Raw genomic sequence first — 9,539 nt, forward strand, 5'->3', positions numbered from 1 at the left:
ACCAATGCAATTTTTGTTTAATTTTGAACAAGCTTACAGCTGCTACCCCCAGAGGGTGTTCACCTTCAGACCTTCTGGCAGCAAACTGCAAAAAAATCTTTCCTTGAACCCCTGCCAGATCTTGCAGGTAGGCAAACAGCATCTGAGAACAAAACCAACAGCAGGGTAAGCAAATAGAGTTCAATTATCCAAAGAGAATGTTCACACCTGTGTGAAAGGAGATTAAAATGACAAATTAAAGTAGGATGCTTTTCAAATTAGGAACTGGAGCCTGACTGGCAAGAATACAGTAAAGTGGCAATGTGTAGATGTACTTTTGTAAAAATCTTTCTTATCTTTCATGGCAGAATGAGAGGAGACTGGATAGTGAGCACTAATTAATTGTTTTGAATGAGCTTTTCTGTTGTTTGGCCAAAACAAATAGTAGATCCTTTATTGCAGATGTTTTGTAACACACCCTTTTGTACTTAAATCAAGGCTGTACCTAAAATTCCTGTACTACAGTAAGCATTCTCAAGGCAAAGGAACAAATCTGTAGCCTTTTGCCCCCCATTCATATTCCCAACATTTATCCTTTTCTACCTATTTCACTTTGTAAAACTTAGTGTCTCCACTGGTAGAAAATACATTTTCCCCATTCTAGCAACAATAATTGCAGCGATTTCTAAGCTATACCTGTGATTTTCTGACTTTCAAATCAGGTATCTGGTATATAGAACAGGGAGTTTAGCATCCAGCAACAATAGAGTTCTGTAAATTATGCAATTATCACTTAATCTATGCAGGTTTAGTGTCATACTAATTCCAAAATGTATTGATGCTAAAGACAAAAAGGGCTTCAAACTTGAGTTGTCTTCAAAGATGTATAAGATCTGATGAAGCATCATGGAATGTGGTGCCCACATTCTTAACAGGTATTATTTTTAGTACTTCTTTTAGGATTATCACTACTCTGAGCTTCTGGTGAGATGACTTAGCTCTCTAATCTGACGGAAAAAAAAAAAAACTGGCAAGGAAATAAATATACACATAAAGTATTTTAATTAATTTCCAGCTAAATTAATGAGATGGTCTGACATGTTTGCCATGGAATCAGCAGGACCGATGTGCTGGGGAGGGTGTCGTACAGCCTGTTGTGTTCAGGGCACAGAAATCTGTCAGACCATAAACCCCCTGTGCTCCAGCTGCTTTTCAGAGATCAGTGAGCTGTGATTTCTGACCACAGCCCGTTCAGCACTGCAACCGTGCTCAAGTAAGGACCTGCACGATGCAGAGTCACAGACAGCACAGGTTATTGAAGGGACAGAAAAGCATGCTCAGAATTGCTGGTGATAAATGCACTAACTACAGAGATTGCCACAGAAAGCATAGTAACAGAGATCTACTAACAATATAAATATAAAAATAAATATTTCCACCTCTGCTCCAATGCAGTTGGAAGGGCAAATTTCACTTCAAAGTGTCTCTTCAGGAGAGGAGGAAGGACACAGTCTGTCAACTGATCCCGAGCCAAGGTGTTTTCCCCCCTCTGTCCTTTTTGCCCCAAATTCCCCTTTTTATGCTATAAATTTTGAATCTTGACAGTGAGGTGGAAAAATCACATCTGACAGCTGGAGTTCTGGGGACTTTGGTCTAACATGTGTTACATGTCCTCTTTTATTTCACTTGAATCTTAGGGATATGAAACTTAATATGGAAATGGAGCTTAATGAGGGTCTTGGTTACTTTCTGTCAGAATTGATACTTGGCACAGGAAGTAGAATGAACACTTTGGTCCTCTTCCACATGCTGAGGTGGCAGTAAAGGCTGTCTGACCTTCACCAGAGAGACTCTGTGCACATCCTTATCTCCTTATGGGATCAGAGTTGCAAGAAGGCTTGTTCACACAGTGAAGAGGCTGGTACAGATGTGCAGGTGCTCTTCTGTGCCCCACATTCCATCCTTCCTTCCTTCCTTCCTTCCTTCCTTCCTTCCTTCCTTCCTTCCTTCCTTCCTCCCTGCCTGCCTGCCTTTTCCTTTGCAAAGGGATGGAGCCTTTGTTTGTTGTGTTCTTCTTTCCCAGAGCTGATGAGAAAAGTTTAATTTTCAGAGTGTTGTGTCCTGCAGATTTGAGAGCTCCAAACAGATCATGACAGAGGTGCCTTTAATCTTTTCTGTGGGAAGAGGAGACTGCATTTTGCTGTGTATCAGAGGGTCTGCCGAGGAACAACCTCTGTGTCACATCCACGAATTTTTATTTCATGTCAAGTTAGTGCAGCCTGAGCAGTGTCACTTGTCATTCATGTGAAAGCACTCCAGCACGGGCACCAGGCTGCACTCCTGGCAGGAATTGCACCACCTGGAGAAAAGCAAAGGCAGAGGACATGACACTCAGATGGCACAGGTTTGGCATGTGACGATTCAGCAAGGTTTGAAGGTATAGAGGAGCAGCCATGCAGCAAACCCAAGGGGTTTTTGGGCTGGCTGGGCTGGGAGAGCCTCAGAGGCTGCAGGAGAATGCTGTTGTCCAGCACTTTTTTCCTGAAAATCAGTGTGCACTTCTTATTGTCAACATCTCTGCAAAAACCACTCACAGAGGTTTCTTCAAGAAATCTCTTCACTGGAGAAGAGAGGAACTGGAGCATGAGTTCTGGAATGCTTTGGCCTCAGAAGCCAGGCCTAGGCTTGCACAGACTTTGTTGTTCAGGGTCATCATCCTCTGGAACTTCATCACCACTTTAATAAGGCAAAACACAGTTTTTCTTTGGAGAGGTACTGGTTTTGCTGTAAAAATACATAAGATTTTAGAAATTACTTCATTTTGTAATGGTGAGGAAAACTTTGCTCCATCAGTTCTATAGTAGCTGGCTCATAACTCATGAAATTCATAAATATTTACCTGTGTTATCCTTGGGATTGCCGACACAATGGGATGTTAATGAGTTACAGATATTCCTTCACATGAGCAGAATACAAAAAATTCAGTCAAAATCTATAGGATTCCACATGAGCACAATACAAAAAATTCAGTCAAAATCTATAGAATTCAGGATCTAACAGCTTTGCTGCTAAATGTATTCTCATTTTTTTTTTTTTGTTATATACACTGAATGCACTATTTAAAATTTTAAAGGCTCTTATTTAAATCTTTTTGAACTTATGTGTCATACTGTAAAGCTGTCATTCCTCTTGACATTCCCCAGCCAGTCCAGAGTGCAATGTTCCAGGGTCATTGTCAGCACTTACATGAAGTAATGTTTAGAGACACTATTTCATACCCCTAATGCAATACATTACTTTAGGAAGCTGTGCATGTGCTCATTTGGAGTTTGTTGGCTTTACTTGGACAGGAACATGTGATCCTTCCATCAGTTTTGCAGAAATGTGATTTAACTCAGCACAAATTTCACACACAGAGGGAAATGACCCTGCATAAATCTACAAAACACTGTGTCAATACAGTCACATGTAACAAAAAGAGGTGAAGCATTGGAAGCTCATTTCAAAGCCACATGGAATGTTCCTGGTTACAGGTATTAACCAGATTCATTTAACTATTTAATCCAACAAGCTTTGCAAGGACTCAAAATAATTGAATCCAGATTTGTAATAGCACTTACCATAGAATGTTTATTATTGGATTTAAGTGGGATATTTTTCGGTTGAACCTGTCCTAGAATAATAGGATAATATTGAAAATCTCAGTTCTCAGGAGCCATCCTTTGTACATGTTTCAAAAAGCCAAAACTTTTATAAGCATAAAAATCTGCAGATCTAAATTAAGACATAGATCTTAATGGCTAGAAAATACAGTGCTTTCCCCCACCTAGAATTCCAATTTTCTGTGTTCTTTTAAGTGCTTAATGTTAATTACAAGTATCTTCAATACAAATTTTGCATGTAAATCTCCTGTGGGTAAGTGTGGAATCAGATGAGTTTCCTACAAGGACTTAAGTATTTGTTACATCTCTTGAGATTCCATTTTCTTAATATGGCACTTGCAACTGATTCACCAAGTCAGATTTATTCACATTAATGTATTTGAAGAAATAATATCTTATTTGAATGTAAGAATTTGAGATTGACAAATGAAAGCTTAGTCACATTTGCATCTTCAGGAAAAGCCATGTATGGTCAAATCAAGTATGCAGAGTTAGTCCTGAGCAAAGTTTTATTTTCCTTTTCAGATTTCTGACAATATGGAAGTTCTGATAAAGTAGCCCTACATTTCTTAAAGTATATTATGTTAATATAATTATGAAAAACTATGAAGATTAATAAGAAACAAGTTGAAGGCTATAAACTGTATACACTGGGGACTCAAGAAAACTTATCAACAGATTGACTTCAAGATACTGGAGTACCAAACAGTTTTGCCTTTAAAAAATCCACTTTGGTGGATCATCACTTAGGTGAGGGGGTATCAGCATCTGATTATTTCAACTAAGTTTTTGCTTTATTAATGACATCTTGAAATTCCCATGGCTTGAAGTGTCTCCCCACAAGGGAGAGACATACTACAGAATTTTTGAAAGAAGTTCATGAACTCATGTACTGCTGGCTTTACTCAGCATTGCTATGGAATAGATTTCACAAAAAATTAATATTCACCTCTCAGCTGCAAGGCTTCAATGCTGCAGTGACCACCCTCCAGTCAGATTTTGATGCCTCATGAACCCAGGAGACAACAACAATTTGATGTCTTTGATGTCATGTCCTGCTTCATTACAGCACCAAATGAGCATGTTTTGATTATGCTAATTTTAACTTTTCACCTGCACATATCAAGGTATTTACAGTGCAGGTAGAGACTAACAAATCATGATTTTTTCAAACAGACATGCATTTTATTAGTTTGTCCATATTTTTTTTGCTGGCAATTAAAAAAAGTGAAGCATTTTGATTGACCATCAGCTGTATTTCTTATAGTGATTCCTTACAGTATCCTTTTCAGTCCTTAATAAATTATTATTTTTTAGACTTTGCTTAGTCAGTTTTGATACTTGTGCCTAGACAATAGGCAGTTTTTAGCTATGTTTCTAGTCAAGAAAAATGAATGGTGTCTTCAATCTTCTTCAGTTTTCCTTCTTATTTTAGCTTTCCCATCCTGCTATGCTCTACAAGTTAATGAAATGAGTGAGTCAGAGTTATCCTCTCTGTATTTCCCAATGGTGTTACACCTCAGGCTTTAGCAGAATGAGCTTGGGGTGTAGCTGGAAGAAGTCTGTCCAGATCTGTAACAGCTGATTCTTAGCAGAGATGTGACAGAGGTACTAATTACTTCTGCATGGCTACTGCCACTAGAGCTGCTTCTGTATCAGGAAAATGTTTAACCTGTATAGAATTATTGGTGGATATGCCCTCTCAAGGCATGACTGAAGTATTTTTGGATCTGGCTGGTGTGGAAAGGGTTCATTACTTCTCATTTGGAGCTTGACACTTCCACAGATGAGCTAACTCTGCCCTGATCAATTCTGGGGCACAGTTGGTTGTTGGATTGCTTTGAACCATCTGTTCTGTACTAAACAGAGTGAAGAACATGCAGGTGATGTCTGAAAGGGTGTTGACTGTGGGATATGAGCTCCTGTTTGAGTGGCAAGAAGTGTTGAGGAAAGAGCAGCACATTGGTCTCTTGGGATGTGACTGGATCAAGGAGGAGAGGTTTGAAGGGTCAGCACTGCTTTCAGCTGCCTCAGCAGCCAATGCTCAAAGCACTTCCCTCTAGAAACTGCTTCAGAGTGTTAGAAACTTAGTTTATGAGGTAATACTACAGGAAGGGAATGTGCCACTTCTCAAAATAGGATGTTCTCATGGTGTCAAAAAAAGGAATGTTACCAACCCTCCAGAAACAGGCTAAAAACTTCCTCATTAATGCTACATCAGGACCCAGCAGAACTAAACTTCCACATTAATGCTGCATCAGGATTTAGCAAACCTCTTCAGCACAGGGTGAAATTTAAGGTATGGTCGTGCTTGCACTTCATCTTTAATCCAGTGAGCACAGGGAGCTGCTGCCACTGTGGATATACCCAGATCTAAAGAAGGCTCTGGGTTTGGAAGACATCCCAGAAGACAAGTCCTCTCTCCTTATATTTGCTAATTTCAAGTGCCCTTATTGTGGATCCTAGAGAAAAAGGATAAGGAAATGAGCTCAGGGGATCAGCAAAGTTTGCAGCCTCATTAAATGATATTCAGCTGCTTTTTTCCTTAACTCCCACAGGAATGAGCAAACCTGGCTCATTGACTTAATACACTGAGTTTCAAATCCCAGACAAAAGACACCGTAGCCAATGATTAAGCATCTTGCAACTTGAATGTGAAGCAACGCAAGATCTTCACCTCTCTTTTCTCTACATCACATACTTTCTTTTTACATAATATACAATAGTAACTGACGCTTCATGCAGGTTTATTCTTCCATGTACTTTGCTAACATCACTCAAAATGTAGTATGTAACACAATTTCAGCAGTCCATTCTGAATTGAAGTTTTTGCCTTCAGTAGTTCCTAAGATTTAGAGTAGAATGCAAATAAACTTTTTTGTCCCCTTACAGAGAAGCTGTTGGGACATCAGTCCTTTTTTTAGTGGCAAGTGAGAGATTTTATTTTGTGAGATGTGGGCTGGAAGCTGGTAACAAATGAAACGAAGATGATAGAGCTGGAAATCCTGTCAAACCACTTTCTCCTATTGCACATCTGTCTCTTGTCCACCACGAAGGACAAATAAGAGGAAGGAGGGAGCAGCTCTTCCTTGACACTTTTAACCAGATGTCAGCAGAGAGCAGCATTTGCAAGTGGTGGATACAGAGCAGGCTGGGTTTTGCACATACTGAGCCAGATCCTACCCCTACTTTTGCAGATGCTGATTTGCAGTAATCTATTTCGATCTACTTTTTAATCTTATATATATTTGCAGGTCATAATGAAGTTTGTAACACTTGATGGTTTTACCAGGTTATCTGTTATCATGGCTGGGTGGGCTTTGATGATGCTGTGATTTTGAAGCATGGTAAGGAAATGGAAAAGGGGGACCTCAATTGGGAAACTAAGAAAATCTCAGTGATACTTGCAAATCAGGATTGAAGACCTTGGTTCTTTCTTGGTTTTCATTGCTTTTTTCCTCTGTATTAATATTTTGGTGGTTAAAAAAATACAATGGTCTTGCTGAACTGGATTTTTTTAGATGACTATTTTGTCTGGATTTAGGATTTTTTAAAAATCCTCAAAATATCTTTTCCAGCTCCTTTATAATTTACATAGATAGTGTAAATAAAATATAAGGATTAAAATGCTCAGAAATTCTTGGTTTTTCTTGTTGGCCTCCATACAGAAACATGTGTTCTTTTATCTAAATTGTGCTTATTGCAGTAAGTGCACTTGCCTTCATAGTTTCCCATGATTAATTTTTTCAAAGCAGATAAATGCTTAATTTGCCACTTAGTGCACAATTAACTGTTTTTAATTTGTCAACTACTTTTAATTTGCAGCACTGCAGAAGCAAATATCCAAACACCACCTGATTTCTAATGAGGCGTGCTGATCTCAAGGATGCAGCTCATACTGAGGGCATAGTGACGAGCCACTGCTGCAGATTTAATTCAATAGTTGTTTTTTTTACTGTCAGGATGAAGGATATCCTCCTAGCTGTAGTTCCATTATACTAAAAGTCTGACTGAGATTTTACAGTTATACACTGTGCAAGTAAAGTTAAACACAAAAGTATGTATGTCCCTGAACCCTTGCTAAATCCAGGTGCCCAGAAGTTCAAATTCAGATAATTAAAACTTGTGGCCAGAATTCTGCTAATTCTGGGGGCCAGGTTAGCTCCTGCACTCATAAATTAAAGAAATAAATTAAAGAAAGTGCTGCTGCATGTGCAGTTCTGGGCAGATCTCTGGACCTGGGCACTGTAGTACCATGGCGAGATTAGAGGCGATGTACCAGTGGTCCAAACCCAAAATATTGTAGTAGAGTATAGGAGTCTGTAGAGACTCTATTCAAGTGTTAAAGTTGTTTTTGCACTACTTTCTTTTTTGCTCTTTGGTTGGATGAGTTTGGTATCCACAGGATAATCCTAGATTCACAGTATTTTTATGCAGGGCATTTTAATTTTTTTTTTTTTTTTTTTTTTTTTTTTGGGCTGGCTTCTGCCTGGAAAGTTGTCATATGGGTACATTTTGATTACATATTTAATGCCTATACAGTGGTGGGAGTGAAAGTCATCCTCCTAGGAACCTTGTAAGGAAAATTTCAAAGGCTGCATTTTATTGTGAGGCCTTTTCCTGCAGGCACAGGAATACTCAGTAAAAAAATATGGGAATTTAGAAGAAGAGTGGTTTTGCTTAAAATCCAACTACAGACCTGTCATTTTTGGTGCTTTCTTACAGAACACCTCAAGTCCTGCATTTTTTTAGATTGGGTTAAAACAACATGTAGGGTGTTTTACTGTAAATTCTCTATTTAAACATTTGAAGTTTCTACTTAATGAATTTTGAATTAATTGATCCCTTGCATCTAAACGTATATGAAAGCTGTAGATGTGAACTTCTCAGCTTGTGAAAAATGATGTTTTGTGTAATGGAGCCTCAATTTTTATCTGTTCTGAGCCATGAGAAAGGACTGCATCCCATACACCATAAATTATTTGATCAGTAAGGACCTGTGTTCTGGCTTGCATCACGACACTTGCTGCTAATAATCTTGTTTAATTAATAGGTGACTTGAGAGGAAGCTGAGAGGAGGAATCCAAGCATGAAAATTGAAGATGGAAATATTTCTGGGGAGTGATTAGGCAGTATTAAAGCACAGTTTAGGAAAATGACAGTCTTCATTAGTTTCAGTAGAACTTATTTAATATTTGTGTATTTTGCTCTCTTGCCTCTTTTCGGAAAGCAAAGCTCTTTTTAGCACATAAGAAGTACAAGTGCCATCCACTTGTACAGTCTCGTTCTCCACTCCTTTTTTTAGATTTTTCTGACAAGTTTCTGTAAGAACTCTAACTGTGAGACTGTGAAGAAAGGGTTTATGCAACAGTTAGCTCCTACTCCCAAAATCAACCTAAACTTTGAAGATAAAGTCTCCATTCATAGACTCAAATCCAAGATAATTGTTAAATACCACAGTCCTTCTTTCCAGACAGGTTTGCAGTTGTCTTCTATTTTGGAATAACTTCTCATATTGGATTGCATGTTATCACACAGAATATATAATTCATAATGAATGAGGGCTGTTACTGAGGAAGATTCTACTGATCTCCTGGGCCAAGTAAGATAAGAGCAGACCAGTTGTGCAGCACTAGGTCTGAGGTAGAGAATAGATTAGTTAAACAAAAAAAAAGAAAAAAAGCTGTCCAGTCTTGACTTAGGGAAGGGTAAATATGCAAACATCAAAATTTATTCTAGGCAAAAAATGTAATTTATAGGACCATGTTAACATTTGGCCAATTTACACTTCCTCCAGATCTGGGTTTCTAATTGTGACAGTCTCATGATGGAGATGAGCACTTGCTTGTCTATCCTAGGCCATGTTGTTTCCTGCATCTATGAACTGTTGTGGGACAA

Source organism: Lonchura striata, chromosome 3 (genome assembly GCF_050655825.1).
Source record: "Lonchura striata isolate lonStrDom1 chromosome 3, ASM5065582v1, whole genome shotgun sequence".
NCBI classification, from domain to species: Eukaryota; Metazoa; Chordata; class Aves; order Passeriformes; family Estrildidae; genus Lonchura; species Lonchura striata.